Genomic DNA, 18,716 nt, shown 5'->3' on the forward strand with positions numbered 1-18,716 from the left:
GAACAAGTTTATAATAATCTTTTCCCGGTTTTGTTGTCAGGGGAGCTCTGGATGTGGCTGGTAAATGTGATGGGCAGCATGATCCTGATGCAGAACCCAAACCTTTTTCCTCAAGACTGTACCCAAGAAGTCACATCTGCAGACCATGACAGATCAGAGCAGTTGAACTCCTGAAGAGCCAGTAACCTACCTCAGACATCATTGCAGTGCTAAGCTTTCTACAAAAATTTCCAAAGCCTCCAGCCTCCACTCAGAATAAAAATATTCAATAAAGCATCAGAAAATCACCATTCTAAAGCCTTAATACAAGCACTATTATACTTTTAAATAAATCTGGTTTTGTTTTTGTAGGCTGGAGTTTGTTTCCCAGTCCCTAATTTTATCTCGGGAGACTTACTCTCCTAAATCAATATTTACTGCAATGATTCAGTAGAACCACTGAATAGGACATACTTATAGAATCACAGCATTTTAATATTTTATTTTAAAAGACATCAGTTCTAAGAATTGGGATGTATGAAATATAAGCCTGAAATTATCCACCCTAATTTTTGTGCACTGGGCAAACTTTACTTCCATAAATGAATGCCTGCAAAGCAACGCTGTATTTATCATCTTATAAATCAGCTGTATTTACAATTCATTTAAATCATGTTCGATTGACAGGTTGGGAATCATTCACCACTAGTCATTTAACAATATGGGTTTCGGGGTTATATGAAAAAGAGGAGAAATATCACCAACATTTTCCACATGATACAATCCTTATGCCATCAGCTCTCCACTACCTGGGACAGCCTGAGCCTGACAGACACCACTGACAGGAAAACCCCGTGGCAGTGCTGCTGCAGGCCCAGAGTCACTCTGGCATCTCTGTACCACATTCCAGTTTCTGCAAATGCTCATGAGTCGAGCCAGCTCTTCACAGATAAGATATGAAAGTAGGGCTGTACCAGTGACACAGTCTGCTCATGGCTGAATTATCTTCCCACGGGCTTCGGGGACTGAATGATCTTAGCAGTTAGACTCCTGGAATTAATTTTTCAAGTCTTAGACAATGCTTTTGACACAGTATCCTCCTTGTCAACACAGAAAAAATAAATTAACCCTTTCTTTTTTTAGTGTTTTTTTCTTTATTTTGCTGCTTTTCCCAACGTTACATTTTAAACACACCTTTAATGTTGAGAAATAGCTGCATGTATAAAACAGCCTTCCCAGAGGCAAATAATCCAGAGCGTGGTTTCTTTTTTTAATTTTAATTATTGTCTGAGTTTGATTTCACAATCTGTTTGCTGTACATTTTTTAAGGACCATTTAAATTTTTATTTAAGCTGGAAGGCACTCCTAACGTGGCATAAAATATTAAACATGTTTATATTTTCATAACATAATACGATACCCCTTTCCATGCCAGATCCCATCTGTTAAGACAACTTCTTGAATCTTCTGAATGTACATCCAGTTTCAAATCAGAATTCTCAGAGATTGCTATCCCTGCTCCAGCATGTGGAGGCAATGAGCTGTTGTTTTCGTGTTGTAGTGTGCAATTTGTACAATGACTGGAGGAGTTAAAATAATTTGATTTATTTCCTCTGTGTTTGTGTCCTTCTGTCTCACTGAGATAACCTCAGGCAGGCAGTCCTCTGGTCTATACACCCTCTCCTAAAGGGACTCCCCAGGGATTGCCTGCTGTGCAGTGGGACTGGTGTTGCCTCCTGCCTGGCATGAGGGACAACCTGCTTCCCTCTGCCAGCAGGATGTTGAGCTGGTTGTTCCTTTCTACCCAATCATTCACATCTGCAGGAATGAGGTATCTTCCTGACCCCTTTGGGGTGTGGGTTTTAAACACATCCAAGGGGGCCAGGGACTAAGAGAGAGATTTCATTTTTGAGTTGCTTAGAAAAGTTAAAAAAATTTAAGTCAAAAAAGAAATTAAACTTGTCACCCTGATGTCCTAAAGAAAAATACAACCCTCTGCCACCAACTGTCTCAAAGTGCCCCTACTCACAAAATAAAATAACACCGTAACAGAAATTCTAATAATGAAAATAAAATAACCCATGCTTTTCCTTCTTTTAGCTTTTCCTATGTAGTAAGAGTCAAGGAAATTTTAGAACAAAGTACTTCTTTCCTGTTTTCTTGTTTGTTCTTCAGTTCCTTCCCAGTACCCAACATTTTGAGCTTTTAGATTTTAAGTGAGGTAATTTTGTGATCTGCGAGTCCATCAAATTATGCTTTATTTATGCTTTCATTAACAAAAAGGCAAAACCTGATGCATTTCCTTTTATGATTTTGGAATGAACTCTCCGGGACAATAAAAACAAACCAAACCTTCTTGCTGGTTGCATTAGCAATATTTATGATTTGCACTTATTACTTACTATAAGCTTTTCACCTGTATGATCTCATTTCTTATTATCAATGTGCACTTTTTTCATGTTACATACCATTCTCATAAGTCTTATCACCGACAAAAATACAGCAGAAGTGAAGCTGGTGGAATTTAGGGTTTTTTAAGCAACCCCTTTTTTTTTCTTTCACCTTTGTGCATAGATAGCTCTTTGATGTAATAAGTTTTATTTTCAAGAGGCACTCAATCACTATGTGATGAGCCCCAGTTGGTGATACACTTCTGACCATTGCATACTATTTTGCCTTGTAATCTATGCAGAAAAAAGTTCTTACATTCCACAGAGGAGCAGATTTTACTTGGAAAGATGGACAGAGCTGTCCATCCCAGCCTTCAAACCATTCTCCAGTCCCACCAAGCAAGTGATCAGAAGCAAACTGCTCGTGGTCTAAAGCACACCAATCTCATCTAGACTGCACCTAGACACACAATGAGAAACTCAGCAACTCTTGCCCACCACAACTGCAGGGGAAATACCAACAGCAGAATACAGCAGAATAATCCTGGATCCTACCCCCAAGTGTTCAAGAATGTGATATACTTCATCCAGTGCACGATAGCAAGCAAAGGAAAGTAAATAGCCACTGTACCCCAGGAAGAATTCACACTAAATACCTACGGGGGAAAAAACACCTACTTGCCAGTCGGTGAATGTTTCTTGCAAAAGGGTCATTTCATCCCTATCCTTCAGTCTGGACCCTCAGGAAAAACCTCCTGAAGATGAGCCTGGGAACTATGGGCTCATTTTTAACTCTGCACAATCCCAGAAGTAAGAGGCTTAACAAGGACATATTTTTTACATTTTATGAACTCTCTTCTCTGCTGCCAACCTCTCCGTGCTGTACAGGTCATAAAGTATAAGTCTCTCTTTTTTTTCCCACAGAAGGGAGCAGAGCAAGCCTGAAATTTCTCCATCTCTTATGCATTCTTCTCTCTCCTGCAGTACACCTCAGATGTATCCTCAGATGGGTACACCTCACATGTACCCATCACCTGTATTATTAAGCAGTTGGTATGTATCCAGCTAAACTCTGAACAATAATCCTAAATTCATCTTTATCTTATAGACTCACAGAATCTTGGAATAGTGTGGGTTGGAAGGGACCTTTAAAGATCATCCAGTCCAACCCCCATATCTTTGAAATCTGTTGCATTTATTTCAGAAGAATGGCTTTGTATGTCTGAAATCTTTCCTGAATTCTACAACTGTGACAGTTGGCATGTTAAAAAAATTCCTCTTCCTACAAGCCTGATAGCTGCAACAAAATAATCCACTATCTTTATCTGATGTTCCATAACCAATATATCTATGCCTTGTTAAGGTGCTAGAAAAGCCATACTATACTTTATAGTTATTTCTTACTTCATAATTAAGCACCCACAGTATGTCCACCATTTAACAATATATTACATACACATGTATGACAGGGGGGACTTAAGGCTGTGTATTTTCTTTTTGCATTTATTCCTGTGTCAACAGCTGTGTAGTTGTACTATCACATTATATACACTTTTATATATTTACTCAATACTTCTAGTAACATTGACACTGATAGCTCATATTTTGATTACCATGGGATAGATTTTTTAATTATAATTTGCCTGTGTTAAATATATAACCCATTTATGCAGTACAAAAGAAGAGAATTTATAGATCATTTCATCTTGCAGTGTTAGGGACACACATGAAGTCAAAGTTCTCTGCATACATGGAAGGAAAAGCAAGTCAAAGCTAATTAGTGCAGTGAGAATCTGGGAGGAAAAGTTTCCTACTGTCTTTGAAATTTTCCACATCTTGGGTGAGCTGATCAAGCAATGAGTGCTTTGTGACAAGCTGCAAGGCTGATTATTCACTTTTTGTTATTTGTTTTAAATAATACTTCTCCACTAATATGCAGTAGTTTCCTAAGTGAATGTGTAATGTTTACTTAGACAAGGATAACACTCTTTTTTTTTTTGTTTACAAGACAGTTGGCCTTAAAATTTTGCATTCATAGAAGCTGAGTAATGCCCTCAATGGTAAGTAATTTTTTCCCCATTAGTCTACAGCAGATTTCAGTGGGAGAAACTTCCTTAAGAGGTACGTGCCAGAAGAGAGGAAAATGTGCTGGTGTACAACTGTGTGGTAAACAAGGTAATCATAGCATTTATTAAGCTTCAGCTTTTATATAAGCTACAACTTTTAGCTTGTATTTTTCTTTAATCAGATAAAGAAATAAGGGATTTAGCAAGAATAACAGAACTTTCTGGCATGTTCAAAATTCAGCACGTTGTGGTCTGGTGTGGTCTTTCCAGATTGGAGAGATTTCTGGCAATATTCATTGAAAATCAACAACTTTTTCTTACTTTTTTTTTGGGGATCCAGCCAGTATGAGAGTCAATATTACCAATCAGAAATTTAGATGGTCTTTCATGAACACAGGAAAGGAAGATGAGGAAGGTAACAACACGTTTCTTCTTGTTTCTCTGCTTCTGCTGCTATTTCTCTATATCATATGAAGGTGATACAAAGTCTGTAAATATGTTCCAAATTAACTTCAGTAGTGTTACAACAGTAATCTTCAATTTCTGATCCTCCTTTTTGATCTTTAACTATGAGTTAAGGAGCAACAGTCCTTCCAGAAAATAAACAGAGCTTGAGAAAACTCTTTTCTGGATGGTTTTGAATTAATCAGTTACTTATCCCAGATAGTAAGAGATACTGATATGACTTTAAATACTTACTAAATTTTGCCATTGAGGGTATCTATATAACTGTGAAGGATGACTTTTGCTCACCATTAAGTGAAAAAAAAGGATCAGCCACATGTAGAAATTGAAAAAATCCGTAGTATGATCTTAATGAATTCTTCACATGTATGAGACTGAGCCAATCTGCAATTTATTTGTTCTTGCAAGCCCTGTCAACATCTAAATTCACCACTCTTAGGCAACTCTGAGATCCTACACCTGAAAAATGTGTGCGGTATCATAAGGCCCACATTCCCTGAGTCCACCTCACAATTTAAAAACAATTCTTTGAAGAATAAATTCATGTGGGGCTTCCAAGAACACTTTGGACCCAGAATTTTCGATCTACACATGAAACAATGGTAATCTTGTAATTTCTACTCCCTGATACAATGAATTAAGCTTTTCAAGGAGGGAAATGAGCAATAATGCTTGACTGAAGTCAAACAGTGAGTATTTTCATGTGGAGGGCAGATACTCACTTAGAAGATCAGCCAGAAGAGCTGACCAAAACTGGAATCCCACAAATGTCCATGAAAGCAAAGGGCATAACTGTGGTTGAATCAAACAGCTGTTTGCTATGAGAACAATTGTTCTCAAGTACTACATAGGTAATATTTGGACAGTGTATCCCATTGTTTAGGATAAGTTAAAGAAACCATTCTCTGGAAAGAATTGTTTCTGCTCAGACTTCCATTATCACATCTCTTCTCTCACCCTATCTTTCTTTCTCATTGGCTGCTGTGGCACCTCATCTACATCTGGTAGAACAGATAAGTGGTTGTCATCAACCCCACTACATGCAGGACTCATTATATCTGCTCTCTGAACACTTCAGATGCTCCTGGTAGCACATTTCTCTTCCTCTGGCCCAGGCAGTGCATGTACTCTCTGTGTGCTGACTAAGGGAAACTGTGGTGGGTTGATCCTGACTGGATGCCAGGTGTCCACTCTGTCACTCCCCTCCTCAGCTGGACAGGTGAGAGAAAATAAACCAAAAGGTTCATGTGTTGAGATGAGGACAAGGAGATATCACTCACCAGTTGCTGTCATGAGCAAAACGGGCCCAACTTGGGGAAATTAATTTGTTACCAATTACATCAAAGTAGGGTAAGGAGAAAATAAAACCAAATCTTAAAAACACCTCCTCTCCAGCCCTCCCTTCTTCCTGGGCTGAACTCACTCCTGATCTTCTCTACCTTGACCCACCAGCAACACAGACAGATGGGGAATTAGGGCTATGGTCAGTTCATCACATATTGTCTCTGCCACTCCTTCCTCCTCAGGGGAAGGACTCCTCACACTCTTCCCTGCTCCAGCGTGGGTCCTTCCCATGGGCTGCAGTTCTTTATGAAATGCTCCAATGTGGGTCTCTCCCACACGGTTCAGTCCTTCAGGAACAGATTGCTCCAGTGTGGGTCACAGGTGCTGCCAGCAAACCTGCTCCAGCACGGGCTCCTTTCTCCATGGGGCCAGAGGTCCTTCCAGGACCCTGCTCCAGCATGGGCTTCCCATGGGGTCACAACCTCCTCTGGATATCCACCTGCTCTGCCATGGGGTCCTCCACAGGCTGCAGGTGGATCTCTGCTCCCCCATGGACCCCCATGGGCTGCAGGGTCACAGCTGCCTCACCATGGTCTGCACCACGGACTGCAAGGGAATATCTGCTCTAGCACCTGGAGCATCTACTCCCCCTCCTGCTTCACTGATCTTGGTGTCTGCAGGGCTGTTGCTTTCACATATTCTCACTCCTCTCTCCCCCTGCTGTTGCACAGCAGGTTTTTTTTCCCTTTCTTAGCTGTTATCCCAGAGGTGCTCCCATTATCACTGATAGGTTTGGCCTTGGCCAGCAGCTGGTCCATGTTGGAGCCAGCTGGCATTGGCTCAGGACACAGGGGAAGCTTCAAGCAGCTTCTCACAGAAGCCACCCCTGCAGCCCCCTCGCTACCAAAACCCAAACAGGGTTCCTCCTGGCCCTGACCACAGACTCTCACCATCAGTGGACCATTGCCCACCTCGTCTGCAGTTGCAAAATGCACTTCTGGGCAGACACCCACCTTATTGAGAACCCAAATTTTGTATCACCCAACACTGCCAGGCTGAAAGTTAGGTGGCCATTCACACTTTCTCCACAGAAAAGGAGGAAGGAGAAAGGAAAGCAGCTCCGGAGGGCAGTGGTGGCACGGGGTGAGTCGTGCTCAGGGAGAGCCCGGGGGCACCAGGGAGCCACAAGGTGCCCCACTTGTAGGTGGCTACAACCCAGTGAGGTGTATCCAGCTGAAATGAGTATTATTTGACATGTTAGGAGGCTCATTCTCCTTTGAAATGGAGAGAGACTTATGATAGATTTAGCCCACTAAGTAGGGGCTGGATCTGTGCTAAACTGCGGTTGGCTGCAGTCTTTCAGCCATATGTTTTTGATACTCATAACATTCCTTGAATTAAGATTCAAGGAAAACTTCAAAGCCTACTATTACTTAGTGAAATTAATACTACTAATGGCATTAATCCACAGACTTCAGCTGGACTCTCCACCTGAGAAGAATAAGGAATTAGTAATTTGTAATGATATACAGTCACAAATGAAAATTCTTAAGAACTGCTGGCATTTTGGTTCACCTTATTCAGAGAAAAAAAAGAACAGCACAAAATGTGGATGATTTAAGATTTTTTCCTGTCATTTCAGAAAATAAAGGAATAATTACCTCGTCTCTGGGAAGTTAAAACACATTACTTTGTTCATTTTTGGTTGCTTTGTATTTCTGTTAAAGATGTTAAGATTTTCTGTTAAATATTTAAAAATATAGAAGTACACCTAAATGTGCATTACTGCACGTAAAAGTACAAACACAAGGAAAGACAAATAATTAAAGAGACATTATGATATGAAATTTGATTCTCATTTAACCGAGGAAATTAACCAGTAATAAGATCAAAAGCAGAAGAGCTACAGAATTCTAGTAGTAAGATTTCAAAAAGAAAAGTAACTTGTAGATATCAGATTAGTCCATTTGGTCTTAATTTGTAACTGAGAGCAGTGCAAAGGACAGAAGTAGTGACAAGTCAATTGGACTTCTAAAACCTGTTTTGCTTGATATTCAGAGAAAGTTAAATCACAGAAATAAACTTCTCTTTACAGCATAAAACTTAGCTTTTGTCCATCGATTTTATTTCCATATATTTAGATCCTGAATTATATTTACCTTCCCAAAATAATGGGATAAAAAAATAAACAGAAAAGAGTCAGTGTGCTGAGAAAAAGCAGATTGCCTCTGGATGATAAAAGACCTACTTATATATTGTTTCAATAAACCAACCGATATGTCTAGTAAAAACAGACAAGCTTTGATGCATACAAGTCTGTTTTCAGATCTAATAAAAGATATTACCCCTCTTTACAAGTTCTGGCTTGCTCATTGCCTTATACCATTCTGGCTGCAAAGACAGTGCTGTTGCTCAAACATTATTACTACTGCGAACCTCCCGGCTAAAATAACACTACTACTACAAAAGTCCTACTATAAGTTACTTCCGATTTATCCAACATATGTTGATGCAATCTCTCAGAGGGCCTAGAAGCCTACATAAAATACAGCATAAAGTTAATCTGCATTATATTCTGAGGTGCCCTGTCACAGAGAAATAATGGAGCAGCAATATAATAGCAGTTATCAAAATTTAGTCTTTACATAAAGACTGAATGTAAATTGACATTTGCTTACTATACCATATCATGAAAAGAGAAATAATGATTTTAGAGAAGTTTTTGGCAATGGGAATTATTTTGCAGGTAACTGGCAATAAAATATAGTTGAGAAAAACTTCTGGACAAAAAAAAAAAGAAAGAGTGGAATGACAAATACATAGCTGAAAGGTTCCAAAATCCTAAGAGTCTGCATGCTGTACTGTGAAATCCCTCTTCAGACTGAAAAAAGAAAATCTTCAGTCACAAGAAAGAAAAAGAAAACCGGTTTTACAAAACTGCAAACTTCCTTCCTGTACATATTTTTAGATTTAAGCCTTTCTGAGAAGCTATTTTTATAAACTTCAGATAAAAGTACTTATACAAGATCTGAAATGGTTCTGTGCTTTGGTTCAAATAATGTTTATTTTGAAATCTGTGGTTTACTCTTAAATAATCTTTTTCTATTGTTTCTTTCTCTCTGATCACACCTTCTTTATTTTTCCCATTCCAAACCTGCAGTAGTAACCTTTCTCCTATCAGACTACCCTATTTTGAAGCTTCTCATGGTTTGTTAATGACACTGTTTCACATGATCCCATTGTCTAGCTGTGCATCTGCCTATCAATTCCCCTTGAGCCTTTCAGCCAATTTCAGTAAACCCAGAACAAGGGATACGGACTTTCAATGAAACATTAATTCCTATAATTTTTAGGAACACTGTTAGCAAGACGAGGAAGAAATGCCAAAGAAGTGCCCACTGCTGGAAAGGCAAGTACAATTCAGTTATTATGCCTCCTGCTTGCTATTAGCTAATTAAGCTCCTGACTAGTCCAGCATATTTAACATAAACCAGGCACTTCAGCACGTGAGATTGGAGGGAGATCAGGGTTTGAAGGGTGTAAGATGCTCAGCCTCAGGAAAATAAGCTGCTTCCGTTCTGTGTACATAGCAACTGCTGTGTTTACAAACACCATGTAAGTGAAATGACCATCATATAATATGTAAGAGACACGATTTTGTGAACAACAATCTCCTTCAAGTCCACACCAGTGCAACGACAAACACTCTGTGTGCAGAGAGGCATTCAGTAAAACTGAGGAAATGGCAGTAATTCACAAATCTACAGAATTTCTTGCAGTTTTTTGACAACATCCTCCTCTAGCACATTTAGGAATAACATTGACAGGTTTTAAGAACAGCTCCCTTCTTCCCTCACTTTACTCTTAAGGCTGGAAGGAAGTCAAACTTGCTCAAGGTTCATGTGGATGAAGAGGACCATATGGTTGTCAAATCAATTTGTTGAACTCTGTCCAAATCCTACGAGACGGATGAGTTTCACATGGACACCACATGGTTTATCTGAGGACAGTTCAGCTAGGAATGAACTAGATAGGAGAAATATTTTGAATTGCTCCCTCTCCAAAAGATAGACTTTTGGGCCTGTAAACAGACTTTTTGACAAATGGTCTCTGCAACATCCTCTGTGCAATTGGTAGACATGCTGAGAATTTCTGCTCATGCTGTTCATTCACCCTATATGTGAAAAACGAAATGAATAACAGGAAAATGCCACACCATATTTTTCGTATCACAAGAGTTGTTCCCAATCAGATACCATCTTTTCTTCATGTAAGAGAATACAGGTCTGCATGAATTCTTTTTCTTATAAAATTTCTGTGATTTCTAACTAAGCAACCATTCCTTTGCACCAGTAAGTACATAAACTGGTAAGAGCATAAACTGGATTTAACTGCTTCTATGAGTCTTTTAAGAGTGACATTATGCCCACTCCAACATCACTGTTAATATCTCATGCAATCAGAAATCAAAAGTTGAAAGATGGAAAGTTACTACTATGAAGAGAAGTCTTACACTGATGTGAAGAACGGTAATTAAAGCAGCCATCTCAGGAGAAACTGAAATGAAGTGGCTATATTTGGTCTCTATTTGTAACAGAAAGTGATATAGCATCCCTCCAGAAGAGTTTTTGCAACTCCTTGATGTATTATTCCTATGGGAATTTTTTTTACCTAATTTTGAAGGTTAATTAATATGTACAGTAAGTACTGTCTGATACCTCAGGGTGACATGCCCCCTCCCCCAAAGGTATTAAACTCAGGATAGTATGGAAGGTAGAGATTGCATCTGAGTTTTGGAACAGTACACAATAGCTAAATTTTTGAATTTACTGCATTTGGATTCTGCCTTTGTACCATATAGAAAAGCCTAAATATATAGTGTCTGGATAATTACATGCTAAACACCTTTAAACTATCTTAATTGTTTGATATTTGAATAACTTTACTGGGTTCTGGTTATCAATTTAAGGGATACAGAGGGCAAAGTTCTCCCCTGCTTGGCATTTTCCCATCAGATACAACAGTCACCTGCTGTGTCAGCTGTAAAACACCAAAGTACCAGGGCCCTGAGGGCATTACCAGGTTCCCCAGCAGGCCTGCCCAGAATCCCATGTCAGCCCAGCCAAGTATGGAGATGCCCATCCTGGGTCTGGGGCTGCCTCAGTGCCTCTAGCTGCTCCTGGCTGGGGTGGTGGGATGGGTCTGGATGCCAGGGCCTGCTTGGATGCCCTGGGGAGCTCCCGATGCTCCTGGGCCCTGGGAAAAAGCTGGTTCCTGGGGTGCCCAGATGAAACCCATTTCTCATGGGGAACACCTCTGGAACCATCTCTCATTTCCATCATGTCCTACCCAACCAACTGTACACAACGACTCGTGTGTCAAGCGCGAGCGTGAAGGTATCAGACATTGTCCACCACTTGTGTGTTGTATTTGGGACTCATTCCCAGTATGAAAATACCACTTAATCATCTATGCAATGTTCTGGGACTACTGTGATAAGTTACACTTTAGCTTCGAAATTACAATTGTGAAAAACAGGAGCTCTTTTCTGAAAGGGATGTCATCCTGCAATCCAGTGTTGCACAAAGGGACATCTACATGCATATCATTATTGCTAAAATACTATCCAAAATATATGCTGCATAAACCAAAAACTTGAACAAGTGCGAAGTACTCTTTCCCTTACTGGAACTCACACACAGGCTTAAATAAGTCAATGAAAAATTAGGTAACCCAAGAGCACTACTGATGTGCATTAAGTGAATTACTGGATTGGGCCCAAAACTATTGAAAATGGTGTGAGATTGATCCTTGACGTGATCCTTTGGAACAAATTTCAATGTCCAAGTGCCTTGTTTGATTTTCAAGCAGTTTTTTATTTTGTTTTTAGAAGGAACTCTCCTATCTGCTACATAACCTGTTGTTTTCTGAGTGTTGGTGGACAGTGTGTAACACAGCATCCAAGGGGCTGAGTCAGAAGGAAAAAAAATTGTCTTTCATGGGTCTGTGGTAAAATTCTGCTTTCTCTCATCCGTTATTGCTCTTTTATGCTACCCCTTTGCAAAGCCCTGTAGCTTTACTCTGCACCAGCAGTGTTACAAGTTTACTTTTGTCTACCTTGGGAGCAGGGCGGTGTCAGAGTTTAAGAAGTGGGGATAAATGCACCCCTTAACATAGAGATCTTCTAAGTTCTGAATAATTCCATCACCAGAACGTTGTTTTTTCATTGGTTTTGGGTTAGTTAATGAACAACATGACCAGCTGGTTCACAACTGGTTTCACTTTTTGTTTGATGGGCTGGCTGCAGCGCCGGAGCTGGGCGGCCTGCAGGGAAACACTTCTGTTCCCCACATTTTCACACTGAACTAAAGATGTCCCAAAAGCATTTGTAATCACACCAACGGTTGTGTACAGCAGGGAATTAGCCAGAATGACTACCAAGGAATAAATTATTCTGTCATAGTTCTGTGTGGACTCTTACTTTGGAGCAATCAGTGAGTTTTGTGAGCACCTACTAACATCTGTCTTCACCTCATGGATAATCTTCAATCAGCAATTTTTCTCGCTCATATCCTTTTGTTTCCACTATTGCTGCACAAAGACAAACCAGTAATGTTTATTTGCAGTATTGGGGGGGTGTATACACATCTTTTCCAAAGGTAAAGGAGTGTCCTTCAAGATGAGCCACAGCAATGCCTCCAGAGAAGAGCAGGAGCCTGAGCACAGAGGGGAGAACAGGAAGAGTTCCCCAGCCAGAAGTCTGTGTGCAGTTTGCTTGTTCAGGAGCCACACAGTGCCATTGCTGTCCCAATACCTGCTTTTATTTGGTGCCATAAATAGCTGTGTGCTCCAGCCTATCGTGACCTTTGATTAGCACAGCTACAAGCAACTGCTGGGCTGTCAAAGCACTCCAGAATATACTTTGAAACGAGGAAGGAGGTCAAATATAAACATGAATAGTTTCTTTTCCCATGCAAGTGCAAAATTCCTCTTGTATCTCATTGTGCTTTTGCAAACTGTACATAAAGTAAAATCCAAAATCAGAAAAAATACCAGCAAAGGTGCCAGAAAGCTGAAGAGGAATCAGTTCTTAGTTTGTTCCAAACCTAAGGTTTCAATTAAAATAATCAAAGCTTCCACTCTTTCTCTTGGCTGAAGGAATGCTTCTTCACAAGAGGGAATACTTGCTACAAGTTGTAACAGTATTGTTTCCACAAGTATTGTTCCTATCTTTTTTTTTTGTTGACTTTTATGTGAACTGACAGTCAACTTCTTGGTGGACAATTGCCCACATTATAAAAATTCACTGATGTGTCACTCTTTGGTTCTGCCAAGAAAGCCACAGTAGTTACAAGGAGCACAGTATTTGGCCTGTCATTAAAACAAGGGTCCACTTAACAATAAAAAGAAATCACCATCAACAAACACAGCAGTTTATTTTTAAGGGTAGGTGTCAAAATACAGACAACTCCAATTGTTTGAGGTGTCTGTGCCTCTGTAAGTCATAAACAGTGAAGAGCTCGAGGGAGAACACTGCACCAGGCAAGGAAAGCTAAATGCATTTTAGGTGCAGTAATTTTAACTGCCTTCCCTGGAGAACAAACTGGATAAATTGGAAATAAGAGGAAAAGCTCAAAGTAATTGATAAGAGACAAAAAAAGGAGGCTACAATAACATGCTCAGAGGCATGAATATCCTGGAGATAAAAGGGTTGTTTTTTTATATGATTACGTATATTTCTAACGCAAACATGAACAGGCTCACACTTGCAGGTTTTCACCGTGGTTGTGGCTTGGTTTTATTGTTGAAGAAGATGCATGCAAAGCTATACCTTCAGTAAACAAACTGTTGCATTTGTACAGTGATGAAGCAGCTGCATCCCTTGTTTTGTTTTACTGAGTGTTTTACTTCAGATTTCCTTCCCAAATAATACCATCTAATGATTAGCAAGAAAAATTACTAGCTCTAACTTTGTTAAATTGGGAAATATCATAATTTATCACCACTTGGCTTTGAGCTCTAGCTTTTTACGGAAAAACACCCATCCAGTTTCAGTGCTGTTCAAACTCCTGCAATGAGTGATCGGTATTTTAGCCTTTTGCCACCAAACGGTCCAAAAGATAAAAACATTTTGCACGAGAGTTAAGGCTCTTAGCCTGAGCCTCTCGAGCAAATTCCAACCTGTGGAGTCTAAATTCCTCCTGTGTTTTCAGCTGGATGCTGCGTCTTTCGCTTCCTACTCTGACATTCTTGAATGATGTTGTTAAAATGAGACTTTGACCTTGGAATATGGACCAACAAGTCATTAAGCACTAGTTCAGGTGCTGTTCAAGAGCGAGCTCTCCATATCTGCCAAACTTCTGCCCTTCCACAAGGCGTCCTTTCCAATTTTTTCTCCAGGTTTTAAATCCAGGTTTTAAGTCTCCACAGCTGCATCTACCCAGGCTGGGGTTCTACCGAACTCCTACTCTAGTCATAAATGAACACATAAAATGAAAACGTATCATATAAAAGAAAAAAGCATCACAGAACATTCTGAGGCGGAAGGGACCCATAGCATCATCGAGACCAACTCCTGCCCTTGCACAAGACCATCCCCAAGAGCCACACCATGTGCCCAAGAGCGTTCGTTGTCCAAACGCTCCCGGAGCTCGGTGCCACTTCCCTGGGGAGCCCGTGAAGAGGAACAAAAGATCCATTCCGCTTTTTAAAAAAAGCAACGCCGGTGTCCCCTAACGGGAATGTGTCTTCTGCGGGAGGCGAGGGATGGAGTCACCTTCGCGGCAGCCCCGGGGTCCCGCAGCCTCCGTCCCGGTCCCCGTCCCGGTCCCATCCCGAATCCCGGCGGGAGAGGCGAGAGGCAACCGCGCTGACGTCACCGTCACCGCCCTGACGTCATCATCCGGGCCCCCGCGCGCACCCGCCGCCGAGGGCCCACAATGGGGAGCGCGCGCGCGCGCGCGCGCGCCCAACCGACGCGAAACGGGCCCGGCGCGCGCGCGTCGCTGCCTCTCTGTGCGTGTGAGAGGGAGAGAGAGTCCCTCACCCAGCCCCGCACCACCCTGCCCGCACAGACACACACGGAGCGGGCTCCGGCCGTGAGCGGCAGCCCCGGAGGACACACGCGGGTGGCGGAGCCGCTGCCGCCGCGGTGGGCCGGGTGCGGGAGGCGCTGCCGGCGCCGCCATCTTGCCCACGGGGCCCCCGCCAGACGCGGCTGCGCTGCCGCCGCGAGCGCGAGGAGCCGCCGCTGCCTCCCTCCCTCCGTGCCCGCTCCCTCCCCCGCCCCGCCGAGCCCTCAGCGCGCAGCTCCCGCTCCCCCGGCCCGGCCCCGCCGCCCCCGCCCGGCTGAGCTCCGCGTCCGCCCACCCCCCCCGCGTGCGCCCGGTGCCCGGACGGGGCGGAGCGGAGCGCGCAGGCCCCGGCCCAGCCCCAGCCCGAGCACAGGCAGGGCCGCCGCCGCCGCCGCCGGGCAGCAGCTGGTGACGCAGGAAAAACGCCCCGGAGAGAGAGAGCGGAGCGCCCAGGGCCGGCACCCGGAGCGCGGGCAGCGGCGGCCGATTCGCCCCTTCCCGCTTCGCGCCGCAGCGCACCCGGAGTGGGGGAACCGGGGCAGTGCGGAGCCGCCCCCTCAGAGCCGCGGCCTGGCATGAGCCCGTGCCCCGCCGGCCGCCGGGCATGAGGCAGCGCCCAGGAGGGCTCCGGGCCGCCGCTGCAGCCGCCGCGGGACGAGGGGAAGCGGTGCGAGGGTGAGTGCGGAGCGCGGTGCCCGGGCGGGGCCGGGCGGTGTTGGCGCTCCCCGGGGACGGGGCTCCGCGGGTCGGGGCGCGGCGGGAGGGGCAGGACGGGGCTGCCGGGGCCCCGCGGGGGTGCGGGGCGGCGGCGGCGCCTCCCTCGCAGCCCCGGCGGGTCGGCCCCGCACCGCCGTGTTTTGGAGGGCGAGGGAAAATGGCTGACGGCTCCTCATCGCCCGAGGCCGGCGGGGGGGAGCCCAGAGCCCTCGAGGGGCTCTGTCCGGCCCGCCGGGGCCCCTCTGGCCGTGCCCCCCCCGGCGGGGAGGAGGGCCCGGCGCGTCCCCGCAGCGCTGCACCGGCATCGCCTCGCCGGGTTCTCGCTTCCCTTCGCCCCGAACGCCATTACTGAGGTGGAGTGATTGGGGCCGCGTAGGCCCGGGCGACGCCTGGAAATCAGGCCCTGCCGAGGCGCTTTCCCGGCGGTCTCAATGAAAACCACCAGCAAGCAGCTCGCTCACGCCCGCTGTAAACACTGCGAACACGTAGGCCACTCCTCTGGCCTCGGCTTCCAGCGGCCCTGCTGCCGTGCACGAAGAAAGCGTTCGTGGCTTTTTCATCTGATCCCTCCGGTCCGCCGTGCCGCTTCTTCCCGGAGCCGTGTCTTAGGGCTTGTCTGTAGCGATTTATTCCAGGCACTACAGCCCTCTCACCAAGGTGTGCGCAGGGGTAGTTGCGTGGGGTTCGGCCGCGGAGATTCCCTGTTATTGTCCTCGAGAAAACAGGATTTCACCACTTGTTTGGGTTGTTGAGGTTTTTGTGTGTTGGTTATCGCTGTGTTAACATGTGCCGTTCCACTTCGTGCAGCTTTGTTTGTATACAGAGGGAATAGCCTTTGAAAATTATCTGTTTTGTTTTTAAGTGATTTTGTTCTCTTAGGAGCATCCAGAAATCTTGAGCTGGTTTTTAAGGTGCCATATTTCATTTTCAGGTTGCTCCCTCAGAAGTCGAGATAAGTGTTTTGAAGATTCACAGTAACACACAACTGTACAGGGAGAAAAAAAAAATCTTGCAGAAAAGAATTGTTCTAATTAAATGCTCGAAGGACTCCCAGGCTCACTGCAGACATATTGTGTCTGTCTCAGCTGTCTTCGTGGTATCTGTACAACTCGGTTTACGTTCACAGTTCTGTAGCTGTGTTTGTGTCACTGGGTGTTTGTATCAGTCCAAAGACCCTCTGAAGTCGCAGGCTCAAAGCCAGCGTAAGGCCCACTTTTGCTGACCTACTTGCAGAACTGGGGCCTATATTTTTGTAAAAAGTTGTTGGATATCGATATTATTATGCATTCTTTAGTATACCAGTGGCAACATTTGCTGTGATAGACGGGACTGGGTAACCTGTGCTTTTCAGCAGCTCCTCAAGCGCCTGACAAATAAGTGGTAAGATCTTTATGTTTAGGAAGGGACGACTGATTGGTGTTTGGGGGATTGACCTTTATTGATTATGGAATTGGAGCGATGTCCCTAGTAAGAAAGATTTAGGAGTAACTAAAATCTGTAGGCAGCTGACTTTATTCTTGATATGACAAGGTTTTACTTAGAGAAATTGTCAGACCTTCCCATCATAAATGTTGCTGATCTAGTAACCTTTTTATTTCAGCAAAACCCAAATCATATGTGAGGGAGTTGGGGTTTTATTGTTTGTTTGTTTGCTTGGACTTTTTTGTTTTGCTTTTTAAAATAATGCTTTTGATTCTTGGAGGTGAAGTAATGTTTATTCTTTGAACTGACAAGCTACAGTAGCTAATACCAAGAATTTCAGGGAGGCGTATAAAATACCTGTATTGATTATTCTGTTGCAATACTCTGGACAACGGTGATGCTTAATGATAGCTGTGAACAAAAACATAAACATAATCATAAAGCTGCAGTGGAAGAAACTCAAGTTATCAGCATGTTTATGGGGAGGTGGGCAGGGGGCAATTAACAAGAAATAAATGTAAGATTATATCATAGTAACTCTTCCCTCTCCAATATATCTTGTACTTTTCTTTTGTGTAGTTTGTGTTAATGGTATTCTTTAGGGTATCTTCTCTCTTAATCTTTCCTGGCTGCTGTTTCAAATTCTTGCAGAATTTGCCCTTTGGCAATGCTTAGGCCCATGGAACTGACAGGAAGACTACATCTGGAGGTGGTGATCAATAAGGATAGTGGCAGCAAAGCTATTTTTCTGTCTCCGTGGAACACTGTCACCCTTACATAAACGTTTCTTCCCCACATTGTGGTGCATTTGTACTCAGAGATAGACCAGTGCAACTGCTCTCTGTTCTAAATGCACACTTTTAGGTTTATGCATTTTACTAATATTCTGGAATTCTTAGAAGAGAGACTCAGAGTAAATAAAATAGTGCATTAGTGTCTATTTTGCAAAATTAAATAGACTTCTGAGAAAATAAAGGTGCCTGTAATACCTTAGTTCTAAGACATCTTACACTTGAAATTGCAATTAGTTTAGGACTTTCCAATATGAGTGCAACCTCGGGTAAAATTGGATAGGAATTCAGTTATTTATCAGTTTGAACAAAATACTTTTAAATGGCTTTGAAGTTTTATCTCTGTCAGGTGTGTATTGAAAATATATGGAAAGTTTTTCTGGCCTTCTGGTTTAGACAAGTTCAGAACTTATTTCAGGTATTTGAATGGAAAGTACTTTTGTGTTAGGCAGTACTCCGAGTGTAGGTATCTATATATACATATAGATACATATTTTTACATGCACACTTTCTTTTTTTTTTAATTTA

At 43.2% G+C, this 18,716-nt stretch overlaps 1 protein-coding gene across 5 annotated transcripts in view; it reads left to right on the forward strand.

Moving 5' to 3' along the window:
* Nucleotides 1-15,795: 15,795 nt before the first annotated feature.
* USP9X (ubiquitin specific peptidase 9 X-linked) overlaps nt 15,796-18,716 on the forward strand; it is a 101,056-nt gene continuing 98,135 nt past the window's right edge. For all 5 annotated transcript variants that reach the window (XM_064646885.1, XM_064646887.1, XM_064646888.1 and 2 more), the window contains exon 1: nt 15,796-15,933. The gene's annotated coding sequence lies outside the window, so the exon portion shown is untranslated. The remainder of the gene's footprint in view (nt 15,934-18,716) is intronic.

This window comes from Pseudopipra pipra, chromosome 2 (genome assembly GCF_036250125.1).
Source record: "Pseudopipra pipra isolate bDixPip1 chromosome 2, bDixPip1.hap1, whole genome shotgun sequence".
Classification (NCBI taxonomy): Eukaryota; Metazoa; Chordata; class Aves; order Passeriformes; family Pipridae; genus Pseudopipra; species Pseudopipra pipra.